This window comes from Myotis yumanensis, unplaced genomic scaffold, assembly GCF_028538775.1.
Source record: "Myotis yumanensis isolate MYYU_CA2020_CCGP unplaced genomic scaffold, mMyoYum1.0.hap1 SCAF_4, whole genome shotgun sequence".
In the NCBI taxonomy this organism is placed as follows: domain Eukaryota; kingdom Metazoa; phylum Chordata; class Mammalia; order Chiroptera; family Vespertilionidae; genus Myotis; species Myotis yumanensis.
Window position 1 is genome coordinate 30,916,807 of NW_027223755.1, and position 21,885 is coordinate 30,938,691.

Here is a 21,885-nt window from a genome sequence, read left to right on the forward strand (position 1 = left end):
ATAGACAAGAATAGTTGGAAAAAGACCAGTATGGTGTTTCCTCCAAAAATTAAAAATGGAACTGCCATTTGACCCTGTAATACCACTGATAGGAATACTAGACGCCTGGCACATGAAATTCGTGCATGGGTATGGTCCCTAGGCCTGGCCTACAATCAGGGCCATCTTCCCCAGCTGCCTGCAGCCAGCCCCGCCCCCCGCCACCACCCACCCCCAGTTCCCCGTTCACCATCTGGTGATTGGTGCCTGATGGCCAGGGGAAGGGACCGAAAAATCGGCTGTTCCCACCTGCTCACCAGCCCCGCCCCTGCCACGGGTGGCCATCAGGTGATCGAAGTCTGCCGGCCTGGGAAAGGGACCAAGAGGTGGTCAGTGCACCTCATAGTGACTGGTTCAGTGGTCATTCTGATCGTTCTGTTGTTAGGTTCAATTTGCATATTACCCTTTTATTATATAGGATATCCCAAGAAAACAGAAACACCAATCAGAAAGGATATATGCACCCCTATGTTCATAGCAGCACAATTTATAATAGCTAAGATTTGGAAACTGCCTAAATGCCCATCAGCAGATGAGTGGATTAGAAAACTGTGGTACATCTACACAATGGAATACTACGCTGCTGTAAAAAAGAAGGAATTCTTACCATTTGCAAAAGCATGGATGGAACTCAGAGCATTATGCTAAGTGAAATAAGCAAGTCAGTGGAAAATAAATACCACATGATCTCACTCATTTGTGGAATATAAAGAACATTATAAACTGATGAACAAAAATAGATACAGACGCAAAGAAGCATCAAACAGACTGTCAAACTACAGTGGGAAGGCAGGGGAGGGTAGGGGGGTGGTAAGAGCCTAACCAAAGGACTTGTATGCGTGCATATAAGCATAACCAATGGACGCAAGACACTAGGGTGGGGGGGTTAAGGCATGTGCCGGGGGGTAGGTGAGGCCTGGGGGAGGTCAATGGGGAAAAGAAAGGAGATATATGTACTACTATTTATAATACTTTAAACAATAAAAAAAGACCAGTGAGGAAAAACTATTGGTACTATATATTAAAATATGTTCTAAATCTTCAATAATTAAAACAGTGTGAAGAGGCAAACTAATGAAATACAACAGAATGTCCAGAAATGCACATTGGGGAATTTAGGACGGTATTTAATATATTCTAAGATGTATACTTTCCCACATTTTAACATCTCTAAAATCAGCATAAAATGAATAGTTATTTGATTCCAATTCATACAGTGGGAAGATGAAGAAGTTCTACAGCTCCCTTGTCTTATGGTAATGTAACCTCTGCAGCTCAGTAGCCCTGCGCTTTTTCCATGGACCCCTTAATTCCTAAAATTTCCTTTGGCCATTTTTTTTATTGGATTGTTTATCTTCCTTTTGTTAAGTTGTATGAGTTCCCTGTAAATTTTGGGGATTAAACCCTTATCAGAGATAGCATTGGCAAATATGTTTTCCCATGCAGTGGGCTTTCTTATTGTTTTGTTGATGGTTTCCTTTGCTGTGCAGAAGCTTTTTATTTTGATGAAGTCCCATTTGTTTATTTTCTCCTTAGTTTCCATTGCCCTAGGAGCTGTATTGGTAAAGATACTGCTACGACAAATGTCTGCTATTTTGGTGCCTATGGCTTCTTCTAAGATTTTTATGGTTTCCCATCTTATGTTTAAGTCCTTTATCCATTTTGAGGTTATTTTTGTGTATGGTGTAAGTTGGTGGTCTAGTTTCATTTTTTTTGCAAGTGTCTGTCCAATTTTCCCAACACTATTTATTGAAGAGACTGTCTTGACTCCATTATATGCTCTTGCCTCCTTTGTCAGATATTAATTGAGCATAATGGCTTGTGTCAATTTCTGGGTTCTCTGTTCTGTTCCACTGGTCTATATGTCTGTTCTTGTGCCAGTACCATGCAGTTTTGAGAACAGTGGCTTTGTAGTATAGTTTGATATCTGGTATTGTGATCCCTCCAACATTGTTCTTCTTTCTCAAGATTGCTGCAGTTATTCAGGGCCTTTTTTAAAAAATTCCAGATGAATTTTTGGAGAGTTTGTTCTAGGTCTTTGAAGTATGCCATTGGTATTTTAATGGGGATTACATTGAATCTATAGATTGCTTTGGGTAGTATGGTCATTTTAATGATGTTGATTCTACCAATCCATGAACATGGTATATTCTTCCATTTGTTCTTCCATTTGTTCATGTATTCCTCTATCTCTTTTTTCAGCATCCTGAAATTTTCTGAGTATAGGTCCTTTATCTCTTTGGTTAAAATTTATTCCTAGGTATCTTAATTTTTTTGTTGCAATGGTAAATGGGATTGTTTTTTTAGTTTCTCTTTCTGTGAGTTTATTATTGGTGTATAGAAAAGCCATAGACTTCTGGGTGTTAATTTTGTATCCTGCTACACTGCTGAATTTATTTATTAGTCTAGTAATTTTTTGATGGAGTCTTTGGGGTTTCTATGTACAATATCATGTCATCTGCGAATAAGGACAGTTTTACTTCTTTTTTTCCAATTTGGATGCCTTTTACTTCTTCTTTTTGTCTGATTGCAATGGCTAGTACTTCCAGTACTATGTTGAACAGGAGTGGTGAGAGTAGGCATCCCTGTCTTGTTCCTGTTCTTAGGGGAAATGGTTTTAGTTTTTGTCCATTGAGTATGATGTTGGCTGTGGGTTTGTCATATATGGCTTTTATTATGTTCAGGCATGATCCTTCTATTCCAACCTCCCAAGCTCTTTTTACGAAGCCAGCATTACCCTAATCCCAAAACCAGATAAAGACAATACAAAGAAAGAGAATTACAGGCCAATATCCCTCCTGAACATAGACGGCAAAATTCTCAACAGAATACTAGCAAATTGAATCCAGCATTACATTAGAAAGATCATACACCATGACCAAGTGGGATTTATTCCGGGGATGCAAGGATGGTACAATATCCGCAAATCAATAAACATGATACACCACATAAACAAACTGAGAGTCTTTCTTTTAGTATTCTAAAATAAAACCATATATATAGTATTTCTAAAGGTGGCATCTCAAATGAGTGGGCACTAGATTATCAGCAGTTATTTAATAAATAGTGTGATACAACTGGATAGCCATCTGCAAAAAAAAAAAAAGGTGGATCCAAACATTATACTGTAAACCAAGATAAACACCAAGTAGATAAAATTTTAAATAAGACAACTAGAGCCATGAAGTACTGAATGACAGCTTGGGAGAACACTTTTATAACCTTGGCAAGGGACCTTTCTAACTTTGACTTAAGCGCCATTAGACATAAGAGACTAAAAAATTGAACCATATAAAAATCAAGAAGAAAAAAACACCAAATGACAAATGCACCAGTTAGTGAAAGCAAAAGCCCTATTACAAGGGGACTGGTTAATGATAATACATCTAACGCCATGAAACAGTAAACTGTTGTAAAAAAGAATGAGGAAGTCCCCTGGATGCTGATGTGGGAAAGTATCCAAGATAAATCTCTATGTGAAAAAAGCAAAGGAAGGTACAGAATTTTTAAATGACTACCTTTTATATAGAAAAAGACAAAAGAAGAAAGATTATAAATTTATATTTATTTATTTTAGCATAAAAGGAACTCTGAAAAGATATCCATGAGAAAGGGGATGGGGGACAAACTGGGCTGAAAGGGGTGGAAGGAAGATCTATATTGTTTTTTTATTTATTTATGTGACTAAGAATTAAAATATTTTAAAGGAAAAAATAAAAGAATAAAATCAGTTGTCTCTTTGTTGGGACAATTCCTACTTAAATACTCACACATAAATGTACATGTACACAAAAGAGGGGCTGTTATCTTAATTCCTCAAGGGCCCGTCAGCTCCAGAACCTCTCTCCAGTCCAGGAAGGTGTCTCAGCAGGCCCCTGCTTCGGCACATCCTGTGCCCTCAAGCTGAGTTCACATTCAAGATGTGGTGATGCCAGGGTCTTGCCAGGGTCAGCTTAGACTCTGGTTTTCCTACGAATGTTTCTATAGTGAAGGTGTGATATGGGGTTAGGAGCAGGGGCTGTGGGGTAACTGCGACTTTGGTTTGAATCCCACCACTTAATAGCTGTGTGAACCTCGGCAAAAATTAAAGCTCAATTTCCTATTCTGTAAAACAGGAATTCTATACCTACCAAGATAAAATAAACTAACTCATAGAGTTGTTTTGAAGACCATAGGAGATAATATGTATTTGTAAAGTTTAAAGCACAGAATCTGATAAAGAATGAACACTTGCCTGGCCAGCATGGCTCAGTGGTTGAGCGTCAACCTATGAACCAAGAGATCATGGTTTGATTCCCAGTCAGGGCACATGCCCGGGTTGCAGACCTGATCCCCAGTGGGAGACATGCAGGAAACAGTCAATCAGTAACTCTCTCTCACCATTGATGTTTCTATCTATCCCTCCCTCTCCCTTCCTCTCTGAAAACAATATAAACATATTTTAAAAAAAGAATAAACACTCAGACATTATCATCTGTAGAGACAATTGTACCAATTTAATTGGGAAACATCTGGCCAAACTCATTATCTTGTACAGTTGAATGGCAGTATATGGAACAAATCTAGAGAAAACTCTACTACTTTAGTTTTAAAGCCTGTATGTCACAGATTATATATGATTCTTCCCTTGATGTTTTCCAATTGTCTCTATGTGAGTGTTCCCCTTCATCTTAACCACTGAGGTAACAGACCTCAAGCCATTTTCATAATTAAACTGCCAAAATAATGCTGTTTAAATTCTTTAAAATCAGACCAAAAGATTCCAATTCTATATGGCATGTGGTGGGGTTACATTTCAAATTATTATTCTATTTTCTGTGCAATTTCCACCTTCCCCCACCCCCGCCCCCATTCATTCCACCATTTTCCTCTCAGCCCATACTCAAAGAAACTACAGTCTAATGCAGGTAAGAAATATTCACAGGCTATAAACCGTGGTTTCTCTGATCCTGAAGACTACACAGGTTGAGATGGAGGAAGAGAGATGGTAGTCAGAGAAGCAACTCACACTGGATGGGACGAAGTGGCAGAAACAGACATCCTCCAAGCCAGAGAGAGATGAGGACTAGAGAGGTAGGGAAGGGGTCCATTAGCCCAAGTTTTCTGGAATAGAGACTCTCTCATTGATCCTTTGCTTGTAATAACCTGCCATCTAACAGTCCTTAACACTGTGGGCCCACCAGAAAAGGAATGTCCATAGTTGTGTAGGGATGGGGCATGAAAAAAACAACAAAAAAACCTGATCCATTTACCTGTTGAAACTGAACTCAAACTGCTGAGAATTTCCTTATCAGCTTGGACAGTGATGGACTGAATGCCAATACTACATTGTAGGAACTGGATTAAAAAATTAATGACTGAATATGGGGCAACCTGGGTTGTCCTGCAATAGTGCTACCCCTGGAGAAGAGCCAGGCATACCGCCTCTGCCCAGATCCTCTACCATGATTAAACATGGACACTTGGTTGCTAGATGCTGGAAACCAAGATCAACAGTAATTAATATAAATGTGAGAAGTCCACCAGAAGGCTGAGTTTGGGCTTTGATATTCACAGAGTGAATTTGCATTTTATTACCTACTGCTGACTCAATGGCCTAAAGCAAACGCCTCCAAAACCTGGTAATCTTACTGTTTACTAAACATTACCATTGATATGTCTGTTTGCATTCCTAAAAGGCAATTGTGTATTCTAGTAAATAAAAGCAGACTGGCACAGAGACTCAGTGGAACTTGACTACTACAGTCGAGTTTTCCCCTGGCTTCCCCCCATAATTTCAAAATTAATATTTCTTGTCTTGTGTGTCAATTTGTGCATCAGTTCTTTCTCCAAGTCTTTTAACCCGAAAGCCACGCTAGCCGTGGCCTTTCACAGCTAGACAATGGTACATAGAGATGGGAAGAAACTTATTCTATTTGCTCAAGGTATAGAGCTATCTTCTAGATGACAGCAGAACTAGGACCTTGACAACGAATTTAAAATACTTAATGTCATAATAGTTCAGGGCTCTCATGTATGTGAAGCAGAAACTTAAAGCTTAAAAACAGTAGATGACACACTTCCATTAAGGGTGGAAGAGACAAGGGAGGTGCTACAGGGGAAGAGAACACAGCTCCCTGTCAGAGCTGGTCTGCCTCTAAAACATGTGGCAGGCTTTGAGTGAACAGGAGCTTGTTGATGGGGGTCTGGTGCTGGTAAGCCATTGCCCAGCCCCTGCATCTGACCCATGAATGATGCTCCTGATTTTTGACAGTAACACATAGTGACTGGGTCATTCAGTAAAGAAGGTGCTTAATCTTTCCAGACTAGCTTCTTTAAGTCTACATTAAAGATGTCAAATTCAAATGTGAGAAATGTGCTTGCTGCCTACAGGAGAAGGCTCTTTCCACGGGGCAGCTTACCTGGGGACTATTCAAAGCCACAAGCTGCTTATGTCAGCACCAGGACATAGAGAATATGCTTAAGGTACCTTAACAGTAACTTATTTTATTTTATTTATTTTTTTTATTTACTTTTTAAATATATTTTTATTGATTTTTTACAGAGAGGAAGGGAAAGGGATAGAGAGTTAGAAACATCAATGAGAGAGAAACATCAATCAGCTGCCTCTTGCACACCCCCTACTGGGGATGTGCCCGCAACCAAGGTACATGCCCTTGACCGGAATCGAACCTGAGACCTTTTAGTCTGCAGACCGACGCTCTATCCACTGAGCCAAACCGGTCAGGGCAACAGTAACTTATTTTAAAAGTCATCACAGGCAGAACTCATCTGGGAGAACCTCTTGCTGGAATTCACTCAGATGGGGATGGGACCTTGGAGTTGTTTATGGTAGGAAGTACCTCACAAGAGTTCAGAAATCTAAACCCAGGGCCAACTACTTCCAGGTGGACCCTCAAACATAGATTTATCCAAATCCTGCAAAACATGTTGGGGACACCCTATTGAAGGAAAGGAGTGGTAGAGTCAGCATATGGCTTTCCTAGGGCATGTCTATGGGCCAGAAATAGGGTCATATTCTTTTCCCTTTCTCGTTTGATGTTTGGGAGGTTGAGAGGTTCTGGGCTCCCTCCATTGGTCTCTGTTTTGGAACTGTTTTATATCTGCTGGTGATTTCAGAAGGTCCTTTATTTGCCCTAAAAGTCCTCTGACTCTTCTCTCGGTTTGCCCTGTCTCTCTAATTATAGAATAATGCATTGGGACCAGATCCTCAGCAAGAGTACTGATTGCTCTGCTTAGCCTGGGAGGCTCTCTGTTATAAGAGTAATAATAAGGGCAATAAATAGCATAGATAGCATTTCACTAAAGGTTCCACATGAATTGTATTTTCTAGTGGGGCCTGTGCCTAATATAATTGGTTTCCAGGATTCCATTTGTAACAAGTTGTCATATTAACATGTTGAGATTGTTAAGTGAGTATCTAATATAAGGTTTGTCTCTTGGCCCAAATTCATGAGTCATAACTGTGCTGCAGAGCTCGAACCAGATAGAAATGCAATCGGCATTAGTCTGGAGGGTCATGTACATAGAGTGTTATATTTTCCAGAAGCATCTGACTTTAGTAGGTCCCTCTATTAAGGGAAAGTGAAGAAGTGAAAATCAAGATGAAATAAGAGAATACTAAGGAATGGAGGGGATGGTAAAGATATTTGTTTTGAGGTCCTGCTTGACATGGAAATTACAACTCTTAAGCCTGATTGAAGGGCAAACCTGACTCTATTCTTAGAGAGAGGGTTCATATGCACTATGATGTCACCGTTACTGGGGGTGGGAAACATCCAATTAATTTAAACACTAGAGGCCCAGGGCATGGATTCGTGCACCGGTGGGGTCCCTCGGCCTGGCCTGCGCCCTCTTGCAATCCAGGACCCCTTGGGCCCAAAGGCCAGGCCAAGGGACCTCACCAGTGCACAAATCCGTGCACTGGGCCTCTAGATCTTTGGTTAATCTCTTCCTGCCCTTCCTCCTCCCCACTTCCCTCTGAGATTCATCAGTCTGTTCCATGTTTCCATGCCTGTGCACTGAGTGGTCGGTGTGCATCATAGCTACTGGTTGAACGGTTGCTTAGGCTTTTATATATAGAGAGATGCCGTATTACAGTCAGAACAACGTAAGTTTGTGGAAGTGGTATAACAACAATTAGAAGTGTGAGTTCAACCTTCTGCTGTCTGTGTTTATGGGTTTACAGTATATTATCTGTACCATCAGAGACTGTGGTACACGATAATTCTAAAGAGCAGATATGTAAAAGTCACTAGAAAGTCTTCTGTGCTGCTGCACAGCGTGCTTAACTTCTTAATCACATTTTGTTTTTAAAAGCATTAAGATTAGTTTATTCTGTGCCCATATCACCAGGACAAGCAGAGTGCACTTATACGGATGGACTCACTGCTTCATTTCAAATGTGAAATATCCCTGCAGAGTAATCTCTTCAGGTCACAGTTACAGCAGGCACTGTTTCTCAAAGATCACTGCCTTTCTTCCTTGTGGGGTAACCACTCTTTCCCCTTATTCCAGGCTCTTCCTTCCCCCTGAAGCCTTGTGCTTCCCCATGTGACTGAGGGGTACAGATAGGAAATACAGTACCGATTACCCTAAAGAAGCTGCTGCCGTCCTAATTCTTTCTCGGTGCTTGGTGTGGATATTGGCATGTGACACAGCTCTGGGAAAGGGAATTTGAGGGACTGCTGGGAAGCACTGGGGTGTTTTGAAGCTCCTAAAAAAGACACAAGACCCTCTCAGTGCTCTGGATGAAGGTGCATGAGAATGTGACATTTGGAATGATTGCCACCATTTTATATCAAAACAGAAAGTAAACCCATTTAGAAGACAGTTCCCTGTCTTTGGACTGCATTTCCTGTGATAACGCCTCCCTTACTGCTGAGGCCATTTTGAGTTGAGTGTTCTGTTACTTACAGAGGAAAGCACCTTCCTGATATGATAACATATTTGAAAAAAAGAAAGTTAGCTGTTTAGTATCCTTATTTGATGATATTTGTGTTGATAATTTTGTTTGTCCAGAACACAAGGATTACATTCTAATTTTCTGTAATTTACTACGACCTAAGATGTAACAATGATTTTCTCTTTTACAGAGGGTTGAGAATATCAAGCGTATTTCACCCTTGAAATCGGAAGTTTCTTTCCTTACATCCTGGGTGTATGTGCTGACTCAAAGACCTGTTCCCAGATATCACATCTCTTGTGAGTTGTTTTGAATTACCTGATAAATCTTTTCCAATACTGACTGCACCTCCTATTCCTGTCCCTGCCCTTCTTGACCCAGATGCCTTATCAATCCAGGTGACATTCATTAACTGAATCCTTTGTCACGATTTTTGTATTTATTCCTTATACTATGTGAGTTGTCATGTCTGAGAATGCTTAATGCAGCATTAAGAAGAGGTTTCCAAACCTGGCTCATCACCAGACTCTCCCCAAACATATTACCTATATCCAAATCTCTCTCCAGGTAATTCTGATTATCAACCAGGTCTGGCAATCACTGATATAAGGACACAGAAGAGAGAAAAACTGTAGTGATCTGATTCCACACCTAAGGTAAATGGTTTCAAATCTCATCTGGCAAAGTCAATTATGTAAGAACAAAATTTATTTCCTTATTGCTTAATATTTAATACATCTTTCTTTATTCTTTGGGGGTGGTAGGAACTTATTTCAGTGGACTCTAAATATGACCACCCCTCTCAGCAAGTTAGAAAAAAATCAGTTGGGAGGAGGAGTCCTTTTAATCCTCTATGTTTTCTGTTAACATTGCCATCCTCCAAGAATGCAGCGTTCCATCAGGTCTTTGGCCAGTTGTCCATGCAGGTCTATGTTGTTGCTAGCTCCACGACTTCATTTTCTGCAGCTCTTCTGCAGTAATTCCTTCTCTGTGGAGGGTACTCAGAAGTCTATCTCTGCTCTTGTGTCACATGGGAGCAAAAGAAATTCTCTGGCTGCCTAAGGCCCCATAGCCACCTATTCCAGCTCTACCCAAGCAACAGAGCCTGACCCCTTCTGCTCTCTGTTCCCATAACCCTGCTGGGCACCTGACCAGGGCTGTTGCCCTCCTCTCTGAGGTTTGCACTAATTGCCTTCCCTCTGATTCCCCCTCCCTCAAGCCCAAAGCATGCTCTTCTGTGCTAAGAGACACGGAAACCTCAGAGGGTTTCCTCCCAAACCTCTCGTCTATGCCCTTGAGTTCTTCTGTATGGGTAAGTGCCTGAGCTTTTGTAATTCAAAAGCTAGGATAATACTTTCTGTTTCTCTGCCTTTTGCTGTCTGTTTCATTCCCAAGACCATTTGCACAACCTCGCCATTAAATAGAAATGGCAAGTGGGGGGGGGGGGGGGGTACGAGAGGAGCTTAAAAAGGAAATGCCAAGGAGGAACATAGTACAGTGGGGCCTTGACTTACTAGTTTAATTCGTTCCGTGATGGAGCTCGTAACTCAAATTACTCGTACGTCAAATCTTAAAGTGAACGAGTGAGACACGTGATGCTGGGCTGATGTTGTGGTGTTCACTGTGACGTTCGCTGCGCCAACTAGCGGTGGGGTATCTGAAGCTGGCTCGTAACCCGAATTTTAGCTCGCAACTCAAAGCAAAAAATCGGCCAAGAGACGGCTCATATCTCGAAAAACTCGTTAGTCGGGACACTCATAAGTAAAGGCCCCACTGTATATAAAACATTAAAATAACACACAAAATCCTGTATGGTAGGTATAACAAACATGCATTTTTGCTTCACGCTGTGTGTGCACGCACACATATTCACACACAACACACAATGATTAGCAAAATTAAAAATCTGTCATTTGAAATAAATTTTCACTGAGTCTATTTCACATTCTAGATTCACTGGCGGTGGTTTTTTTATTGTTGTTGTTTTTTTTTTTAAATCTTCACCCAAGGGTATGACTTACTGATTTTTTTGAGAAAGAAGGGGGAGAGAGAGATAGAAACATTGATGTGAGAGAAACATAGATTGGTTGCCTCCCACACATGGCCCTATGGAGGATTGAACCCACAATCCAGGTATGTGTCTGACCAGGGATCCAACCCACAGCTTTTTGGTGCACAGGACAATGGCCCAACCCATTAAGCAACACCGGCCAGGGTACAATTCATAAATTTTAAATTGCACATTGTTCTCAGTAGCATTATGAAATCTCACTCTGTCTCACTCTCTCCCACTCAGGATGTAAATCCCTTTGTCCAGCATATCCACCTCACTTCATCTCATCACATAGGCATTGCATGTAACATGTCACATCATCACAAGTAGAAACGTGAGTACACTGCAATAAGATATGTTTAGAGAGAGCCCACATTCACATAACTTTTATTACAGCACATTGTTATGTGTTCTACTTTACTATTAGTTATTGTTGTTGAGCTCTTACTGTGCCTCATTTCTAAATTAAGCTTTGTCATAGGTGTGTATGTGTAGGAAAAAACATAGAATATATAGAGTTTGGTGCTATCTGTGGTATCAGGCATCTTAGAGGGTCTTAGAACATATCCCCCATGGATAAGGGGAGCACTACTGTAATTGCCAAAGTGATTGCTGTGAAGAAAACGACTCTTATTTGGATGAGTCAATGCTGGTAGTTTACTTTAAACCAGTGGTTCTCAACTGGGAATGACTTTGGCCCACCCCCCCCCAGGGGACATTTGTCCATTTCTGGAAACCTTTTTGGTTGTGTCAACTAGGGAGGGGGTATTCCTGGCATCTAGTGGGTAGAGACCAAAGTTGGTGCTAAACATTCTACAATGCTTAGGATTTTTTTTTTTTTTTTTGGACAGTTCACAACTATGAACTGTCCAAAATGTCAATACAGCTGAGGTTGAAAACCCCTGCTTTAAACAACCAAATTATTACTTTATAGTCATTTTTCACATTTTAATATACTTGAAAGTTTCTGACCCCCTTCCCCCAGCCTCAGTCTTACTAAATCATAGGGACCCAACAACTCAAGTACCCAAATCTTTGCAGCACTCAAGCTCACAAACTCTTTTTGGCTCCCACTACTTCACTACAGAGGGTGTGGGTGACAGGGGCAGTTGGTTCCAGTGAGAAAACAGCCGATTGATATCTAGGTGGAAGCTTCCCTAGCAATCTTTGAGATCTTACAGAGAAATGTATTTCTTATCTCAGGGTTTTTCTCCCCCATGACAGCAGGAGCGGAGACTCCATCTGAACTCTGGTTTTCTAGAGTCATAACCCCGAGAGAGGCCATCTGTGATACTCACCTGGGAAGCCCTGTCACCACCCCACAGGCTGAGTTCTATCACCTGTTCTGACGCACTCTGAGCTGCCCTGTCCCTTTCTAGTGAGTCAGGGTGCGCCACCTTTTCCTTGTGCTCTCTGAGCTGGCCTTTCCCTCCTTCCTTGCCAAACCATCCTCATTTGAAAGTGTGTTTCCCTTATCAGTTCTCCGATGACCAATTATCATTTTTGTGTAATAGCTTGATTTGCCCTGTCTCCTTCTCCTCCCTTATTTTGAACAGGGATAAAGTTTCAAACCACCACCCAAATATAAGGCCAGAGTTGGCTTTTCAACAGAAAGTTTCCCCAGTTCCAGCGCAGACCTCCATCCCTATGCTGGTACCTTCCTGCAGCTCATTTCAATTTACTAGTATGTGTCCCTGAGCGGCATCTGTGGCTAGCCCCATCTGTTCTCGAAGGTTGGTACCTTTTGTCTGCTTTCCAAAGGACAGGAGGATGGGACCTTGCCCTCAGGCAGCCTCTGCATGTGGAAAGATTCTAGAAAGTAGGATGAGGAAGTCTGAGAGGAGAAAAGCATCTGAAAACCTGTCCGGATTAGATGTCTCTAGGAAATATAAAATTATATATGTATGACCCACCAGACTAACAGACTGCAGTGACAGCTGGAACCAATGGGACTTGTTTCTCTTTCAGTAGTGCTAGAGTACCTCAAGGGCAGCTTAATCCCTGTTTGCAATCTGAGTCCTAGTACAATGCCCTAAGTAAAATAGGCAGCAATAAAAATCTGCTGAATGAATTTTAAAATGTAAAACAAGGCAGGGTAAGAACAAACACTCCACCCCTTAGGCCTCCTTCTCCACTTTTTTTTCTTTTTCAAATGAATGCAATACTCCTGTGTTCATTTTCTCTTCAAACAAAAAGTCTTTCTTTAGCATCTGTTATTGTGCAAGGAAGTGCTGAGCAGGACACAATATTACTTTTAAAATATGGTCCCTGAATTCAAACAACTTCCAATTTGGCAGGAAAAAATAAATACCTATACAGATGTCTAAAATGCAAAGCAGAATGTAAAGTCACACAAACAGTTCCCGTAGACTCCTACAGCCTCTAGAAATGGAGAGTCACATCTGGCTTGTGACCCGGAAGAAAGGCATATGGAGGAGAGGATCCATGAGCGGAGCCTTGAGAAAAAGATTTCAATAGGCAAAAATATGTGCACCTGGAAAGAAGAGAGGCGCGAATCATTTGTTTATTCAATGAATATTCCTGTGTATCTGTTATGTGCCAACCACTGTTTTAGGTGCAATATCTAGGTGGAAGTTTCAGTGAAATAGTAGAAAACAAAACAAAATCCTGCCTTCATGAAGTTATAGAAAACCTCCCGGTGAGTTTCCAGAGAGTTCGTTAGTCTGTGTTGGTAATATACAGAATGGAGGAAGGGAACAACAAGAAAGGTAGATTCCACAGATTGTGAAGGAACCAAAGGCCAGGCTGAAGAATTTTTTGGATTTCGTTCTGTTGACAGTGAGGTGTCATTACAGGTTTCTCAACGAGGGACTGTCTTAATCAAAGTGGTGTTTGGAAAGATTAACTGGGTGGTAGAGTCTAGGGCTGGATGACTGAGGGTGCGGTTTGGAAGCAGGGAGAATAATTACGCAGCTATTGCATCTACTGGGAAGGATCCAACATAAGCATCATTTCCTTTGAGATGCCATCCCTGATTCAATCAGGTCAGGACTGGTGTCCCACTAAGGTATTCTCATAACCATTTGTCTCATCTATGCTAGCACTTATTGCATAGCATTGCAAATGCCTGTTTATTCATTCTTATCTTTCCACTCATATGAAGGAAGAGCTGACCCTCATTATCTTTGTGTTCCCAATGCCTAGACCAGTGTCTGGCATGCAGTATAAAATATCTGTGATCTGAGTGAATAATCCAGTGTTATGGGTTAAATTCTGTCCCCTCAAAATTAATATGTTGAAGTCCTAACCCCCAGTACCTTAGAACATGCTCTTATTTGGAGCCAGGGTCTTTACAGAGGTAATCAAGTTAAAATGGTATCACTAGAGTGGGCCCTAACCCAATGTGATTGGTGAGCTTTTTTAAAAGGAAACATTTGGAGACAGGCATGCATATAAGAAGAACGCAGTAAGAGCATGGAGATGACCAGCTACAAACCAAGGAGAAAGGCCTGGAACAGATCCTTCTCTCACAGCCATCAGAAGGGCCCAATCCTGCCAACCCCTTGCTTCTGAATTTCTAGCCTACAGAACTATGAGATGATGAATTCCTGTTATTTAAACCACCCGGTTTGTAATACTGTGCTACAGCCTCACTAGCAAACTGATATGAAAATGTTCATCTAACTTGCAGAAACATCCAGAATTAGAGCTCAGGATTAAGGTCATCATTAACTATAAATAACAAGAGGTGATGACATGGGAGCAGCATAAATTGCTGTGATAAGTAATAGAGGAGGAAATACGGCAAAGGGCAGCATCTCAGGGAACACCCATGTTTAGGAAATAGAAAGAGAAGCCAGGGACAAAGATAAAGACGCAGCAGAAAGCTGCAGAATAAAGCTGCCTGGTAGAATCTATCTTCAAATACTGAAAAAAGTAAAGTAAGTGGTCAAAAAAGCTGTCCACAAATTTTCACAGAAGCAACCACATAAGGAAGGGCCACAGACAGATGTTCAAAATCTCAAAAAGTTGTGTGGCCCTGGGAAGGCTCTGGAGCAGAGTGGCAACCATAGGTGGCAAAGCTCCTAATGCAACGTGGTCTCTTCCCCAGCTGTACTCTTTTTTTAAAAAATATATTTCTTTATTGATTTCAGAGAGGAAGGGAGGAGAAAGAGATAGAACATCAATGATGAGAGAGAAACATTGATCGGCTGCCTCCTGCACGCCCCCCACTGGGGATCGAGCCTGCAACGCAGGCATGTGCCCTTGGCCGGAATCAAACCTGGGACCCTTCGGTCTGCAGGCCAACGCTCTATCCACTGAGCCAAGCCGGCCAGGGCCCCAGCTGTACTCTTGATGCAAAAAAACAAAAAAACAAAAACAAAAAAAACCCTGGGAATTCCAACTGCACCTGAACCTTGGGAAACCCTCATTTGAAACACAGAGGTCGGAGCCATTAGGGACATTTCCGAAGTGAGTGTCTTCATCTCCTATATGCTTCCTTAGCTGTATGTGAAACTACACTACGCTGTGAGTGGTGCCACTCACAACAGGGTGGTCAGGAATGGTTCTCATGAAGCCTGAAGGACCAAACACATCCACCCCAATTTAGACCTGCAGGTGCTGCCCCACAACCTCCACCAAAGCCCATGTAAGGAGCTAGGTCCTTAAGGACTGACAAAAAATTTTCTGGGGAAAAAATAAAATGGAAATTATACTTTTAAAAAAAGATGAAAACATCCTGAATACATGTATAGGACCAGGAAAAATTGGTGGTGAAGGAGAGATTGAAATTGTGTATGTGTGCATATGCCTAAGGGAAGAACTCTGACTTGACAGGAAGCCAGAGAACGGAGGAAAATAATGAGACCATAGTCAAGTGAAGATCCCTGGCCACCACTGCAAGGAAGGCAGGCATGAGAAAGTCCTTATTTCAATACCTATAACTCAACCTATAAGCAGCTGGGGTTCTAAAGTGCAATTATATTTCAGTTGTTTGAAAATTCAAAGTATTCATTGAAACAAAATATAAGAGGCATTTATTTTTAGACAGGCCACAAACACTGACTTAGCCCACAATGTGAGTAAACACAGTTTTAACTAGAGTTCTGGCTCTAAGAAATAGAGGGATGTTCAGCACAGCAGAAGGAAAGAGAACACCTTTCCCAGGACCTTAAGACAAACCTCATGGGGGTGTATTTTATACCCAGAGATCTCATTCTGGTTTAAATGCCCGAATACAACTATCTACCAAGGCCTAACTCCACCCAAAATGTTCCAAGTACACAATTATTTAATCCCTCAAACATCACAAAGAAAAAAGAAAAAAAAATAGTCAAATTATTCAATTTCAACTCATGTGGCTAGATGCTGGAAAGAAAACAATTTAATCGTTGTCTATATATATCTATAAAAGCCTAATATGCAAATTGTCCCCGCAGGAGTTTGATTGGGAGACCGATCACTCACTATGACATGTGCTGACCACCAGTGCCACAGAACAAAGGAAGGCGGTGGCTGGCAGCCAGGGAAGGGAGGCCCTGGCCGGCAGCCGGAAGACCCTGATCAGCCCTGATCGCCAGCCAGGCCTAGGGACCCTACCTGTGCATGAATTTTGCGCACCAGGCCTCTAGTCTAAAAAAAGAGAGTAATTCTTAAATTTTAATGTGCATTATACATTCTTGAGATACTTGTTTAGAAGCCATATTCCAGGGCCTCCCCCACAGGCAACGTCATTCTGTAAGGTGGTTCTTCAACCACACTTAGGGAAAACACTGAGCTATGATTTTCTGTTTTTATTTAAGACTAGAGGCCCGGTGCATGAAAATTCATGCACTGGAGCGGGGGGAGTCCCTCAGCCAGACCTGCCCCCTCTCACAGTCCGGGAGCCCTCAGGGGTGGGAGGCATCCCGGTGATCAGGGGAAGGCAAAGCCCCCATCACACCTCTGCTGCTGCCACTGCCAGCAGCACAAGACTCGGCTGACCCTGGTTACCTGAGCTTTGGGTGGCCCTGGGCAGCTGGGTAGCCAACATCTGAGGCTTGCCTGTGCCTTGGGCCGGCCCTATGAGGCTGGGCAGCCGACATCCGAGGCTTGCCTGTGCCTCGGGCCAGTCCTGGGAAGCTGAGGGGCTGAGGGCAGGTCTGGCCGCACTGCATTCCTGCCACCTCCCCGGAGGGGCTGAGAGGACTGGGGGACTCCGGTGGGACTGAGGGGACTGGGCACTGCCATCTTGTGGCTATGGGTGCCACCATCTTTGTGGTGGAGTGACAGTCAATTTGCACATTCCTTTTTTATTAGATAGGATAATGCATGTTAACACAAATGAATTTTTAAAGGGATGTGTTAGGTACTTACACAAACAAAATAAAGCATTTCTCACAGTATAGAGGAAAAACATTTTATGGCAGGAGAACTACAGAAGCCCTTTGGCCCAGCCTGGGGCAGCGCCCCTAAGATCCTCTCCTGATTGTGTATTAATACTTAACACACATCTTCATTTCACATCTGTGGGTGAAAATACTGACAGTAGAATTACATACTGAAGGGTAAGGGAGAAGTTGAGTTCATTCATTTATGCCAGGCTTTTTATACATAAGGGTTTTTCCAAGCCTACTGCTTAGCTATTGTCTACTGCTTACCTAAATTTCTGCTTAAAGAGATTTAATGGAGGTCAATGGGGGGGCGGGTGGAAGGGGAGACATATGTAATACTTTCAATAATAAAGATTAGGAAAAAAGAGATTTAATGAAGAATTAATGATGTAGAAATATTGTTCTGACCAAAACTGATGATAGCTTAGTCCATTACCATTTATTATTATTCAGCTGAATCAATTACCAAATTATACAAATTGTATGCACTCCTACAGCACAGTAGGTCACCAGTACAGACATTCCCCTCTTGTGCATTGGGATAGCCAAGTCAATATTTCATGGCTGTCATCCATTCTGATTGGTAGGGCAACCATGCCACACTGGTTGTTAATAATTTTGGTGCCCACTCTAGTTTGTACTTCTATATTTGATAGTCACCATACTACATTTTAGTTTAATTGTAGACATCTCTTGCATCACCTAAATTCTGTAAGTTCTTGTGAGGTAGGGTGGGAAGATTGTCATATGCAAATTTATATCTTATACAGAAGTAACCCCGGGACAGGTTAGGCAAGAAATAAGTGTCATGGTACCAACAATCAATTAATAAAGGAAATTATCGCCAAGACCGGTTTGGCTCAGTGGATAGAGCGTCGGCCTGCGGACTGAAAGGTCCCGGGTTCGATTCCGGTCAAGGGCATGTGCCTGGGTTGCGGGCACATCCCCAGTGGGAGATGTGCAGGAGGCAGCTGGTTGATGTTTCTCTCTCATCGATGTTTCTAACTCTCTATCTCTCTCTCCCTTCCTCTCTGTAAAAATCAATAAAATATATTTAAAAAAAAAAAAACTTAAAAAAAAAAATAAAAAAATAAAGGAAATTATCAGAGCTGATGATCACATTTTGCTGCACTGCTGGCATAAAGACCCAAATTTCTCAGCTTTAAATTTAAGTTAGAGGTATAAGCAAAAAAGACACTTTTATTTTTAAATAACGCACATGACAAGGTCAACTTCTCAAATTTTTGTTATTTAACTGTATTCTGTTTGTGCTCTTGACTTTTACTGAGAGGCTATGCTTGATTTTCTCAAAAAATTTTCTTTAATGAGATTTGGTTCTGAAAAACTTGAAGAATGTGTTTTCATTAAGGCCAGTTGTACTTTTTTTAAACTCTAGGACTAAGATTATTTGCATTTTATTAATTTGAATTATTACCACTTAACCAAATCTTCATAGCTTAAAGGAAGACATAATACATTTATATTAGGAGATATATATATATATAAATTTATATTCTTTCTCTATATATAAATAATATATGCTTAATTAAAGTGTATATGTTTAATATTATGGATAGTATAGCAGATAGTATAGCTAAATTAAACATTCTAAGTAAGTTTCTCTTTACTGGCCTAAATGTTTTTTAGTTCTATTAACTTGGTTCTGGTAACTAGCAGAACTAATTTGAGTTTTCTCTCTTTCCTATTAAACTTTGTTAGAAAGGCAAATAATGAAATGCCAACAATATAGATCAGAAACTGAGCAACTGGGGCCTGGATAAGTTACACAAAGGCAACCTTTGTTTTCATATAAGCTTTACTTTCCAGTCTAGCTTCAACTTTGAGGTTTATTTGCCCCAGTACAAAAAGTACCAAAATTCAGCACTGCTACAGGTGGGATTAACCAGAAGCACACTTGTTGCTATCTCTAATATAAAAAGTCCTTGGAAATTTGATGTGTTTCCCTTTTGGACAGTAAATAGAAAGATATAGTATTGCGAAGTCCAATAATTAGTCAAACGCACATAAAAATGTTTAACATTTCCACTATAGTACTAATTTGACCAAACATAAATTCAATATATATATAGAAGTATATATATAATTTTTTAAGTGAAATAAAATATCTGAAAAATTTTGGCATAAATGTTATAAAATCTTCAGAGGAATTAAGGCCATATAACAACTTTTCAGAATAGCTTCCTACAGAGATATTTATCACCTACAAATTCCAAAGTGATATCCACACAGCTACTGCACCACCTTTTTTGTCATCTGAAACTTCTTTTTGATAGAGTTTAATATCTCAGATGACCACTGATTATATAAAAATGCACCCCTACCACTAAATCACACCATTTAAACTACAAAGGATTTTACTCCTTTTACTTTTTTTCCTAAGACAGATGCAATATGTACTGAATTTCTTCCAATCTGTTGTCTGAGCTATGGAGTTTGTGATTCCTTTAGATAGAACTTAGGAATATAACCTTGAACCATGTTTTTATTAAGTATGTTGATCTTATACCTCTCACTCAACCATCATTTGTGGAGTTCTTAAAAGGCTAGCCAATGGCTCTAAGGATAGTAACAATGTGATGTCTTCTCATTCACTCTGTAAACCCCCTTCCACAAGCGACCACTGTCATCCTACCCTTTTTATGACCCCAGCTCTCCTTTTCTATTCTCTACTGAGAATGCTTCTCTCTTCACCTAATCTCAATCTTAATTCATGACAAGTCCTAGAAAAAAGCAAAAATGAGAGATAAAAACAATAAAAACTTATCTTGAGGGAAAGCAGAAGAGCACAAAGTAACGAAGGGATCCTTGCCGATAAGTCCGACAATAGAGAACAAAACTTATTGTTTGATATTTATTTCATTTTCATCATAAAACATGTGTTGTGATAGAACAAAGTTGAACCAGTTGCAACCTGCGTTGGTGGATCAATAGCAACAGTGAAAAGCCCTTCGCCGGCTGGAGCAGACAAGCTGCTAAACCTCATTGGAAAAAATGAGAACTAGGCATCTGATAATGAAATAAGGGAGAGGGTTGTTCTTGAGTAGATCCGACATACTGTGACTGTCTTCAGATAACCATTGCACGTGGTTACAGGTGCCGTCTCTCATGGGAGCTCTACACAAAGGTTGGGAACCTCCCTCTCGCTAAAACCCGAAGGTTTTTTCCTGAGTTCTTATCTACCCTATTTCCCTGCAATCCCATTTTGCTGACCTCTTCTTCCTTCCTGAAGCCCCGACTTTGACTTTCAGAACATACCACGCTTCTAACTGGCATCATGCCATTCCATTGTTCAGTCCTTAATCATTTTGTACTGTTGGTGCTTTTTTTTCCATACTCCTGTACAGGGGTTTTCTCTCCTCAATCCTTGGCACTTTTTTTTTTTAATCTACTTACTCCTAAAACTCTGTAGGAATGACCCCCAAATCTGCATTCTGAACCTCAACCTTTCACCCATGCCAGAGGCCACTATTTCCAACTGCCAACAAACATTATAGTTTGGATATTGCACTGTCACAGGATACCTAACTAATCCCTAAAGGAACTAATTTTGCCCAAGTTCCACCTCCCACCAATTGGCTTCTTTATCCAACAGCTCCACTGATGTTAATGGCTTGACTTTTCTGACCTGAAACAATGGAATCCGCTTTGGCTCTGCTCTTCCACCTCTAACTTGTAAGCTGTTTCTTTACTTAGACCTTTATCCCCCATTCTCACTGCTAACAACCAAAAGAACCCCACTTCTCCCTGTATTACTGCTACTGGGCCTGGACAACTCCTACCTCTACTCTTATTTCCTTTCAATTCATGCTTAGGATAAATTTTATTATTAGGGACGGGGGGGGGGGGGGGGGGATTCTAAAATACCACTTTCATCATCTTTTCCCCTTCTGGAGAATCTACAATGATTCCCTATCATAAACCACATCAAGCCCCAAGTTCTCAGCTCCATTATCTGAATTATTCTCCCAATTCAAGTTCACTTCCCACCTCTCCCTACTACTCTCTAATGTTAAAATCTCTTTTTATTTTCACAATAAGCTAGTTCCCACCTGTCCCCTTCTCTCCCTCAAAGTCATCAACTCTTGGGTTTTGCTCCCATCACATTGTTTCTACTAATAGAAATGAGGATGTAGTAACTTCGGTGGGTGTCTGTTACAAGACCATTAGTCCAGTTGCAAGGATCTGTAAAGAGAAGAAGCAGCAGCTAAAACTGGACAAGTAGATGGGGCTGAATAATGAAGATTCCCTAAGGGCGGTGTGTCTCATTTATTTGTCTTAAAGACTTAGCGCTCAGGTAAAAATGCCGAACCAATCATGAAATCATAATGAAGCACAAGCAAATAAAACAAAATCCCAAAGTCTCCCTTGTGACCACCATGTATGAGATGCGGAAGAACAATACTTCCTGCCTGGGAACTGTGCCCTCAGATGAAAGCAGTTCCTATGCTTTCATAAATTAACCAAGAGGTTCAAAAGCGAGGCACAACAAGCTCTACTGAGAAACTTCTCTGACAAAGGTCAGAAAAGCTTTT

General features: G+C 41.0%; 1 protein-coding gene across 3 annotated transcripts in view; it reads right to left on the bottom strand.

Annotated features, from left to right (window-relative positions):
* LOC139008605 (very long chain fatty acid elongase 7) overlaps positions 1–21,885 on the bottom strand; it is a 168,096-nt gene that overhangs the window by 113,441 nt on the left and 32,770 nt on the right. The window lies entirely within an intron of this gene.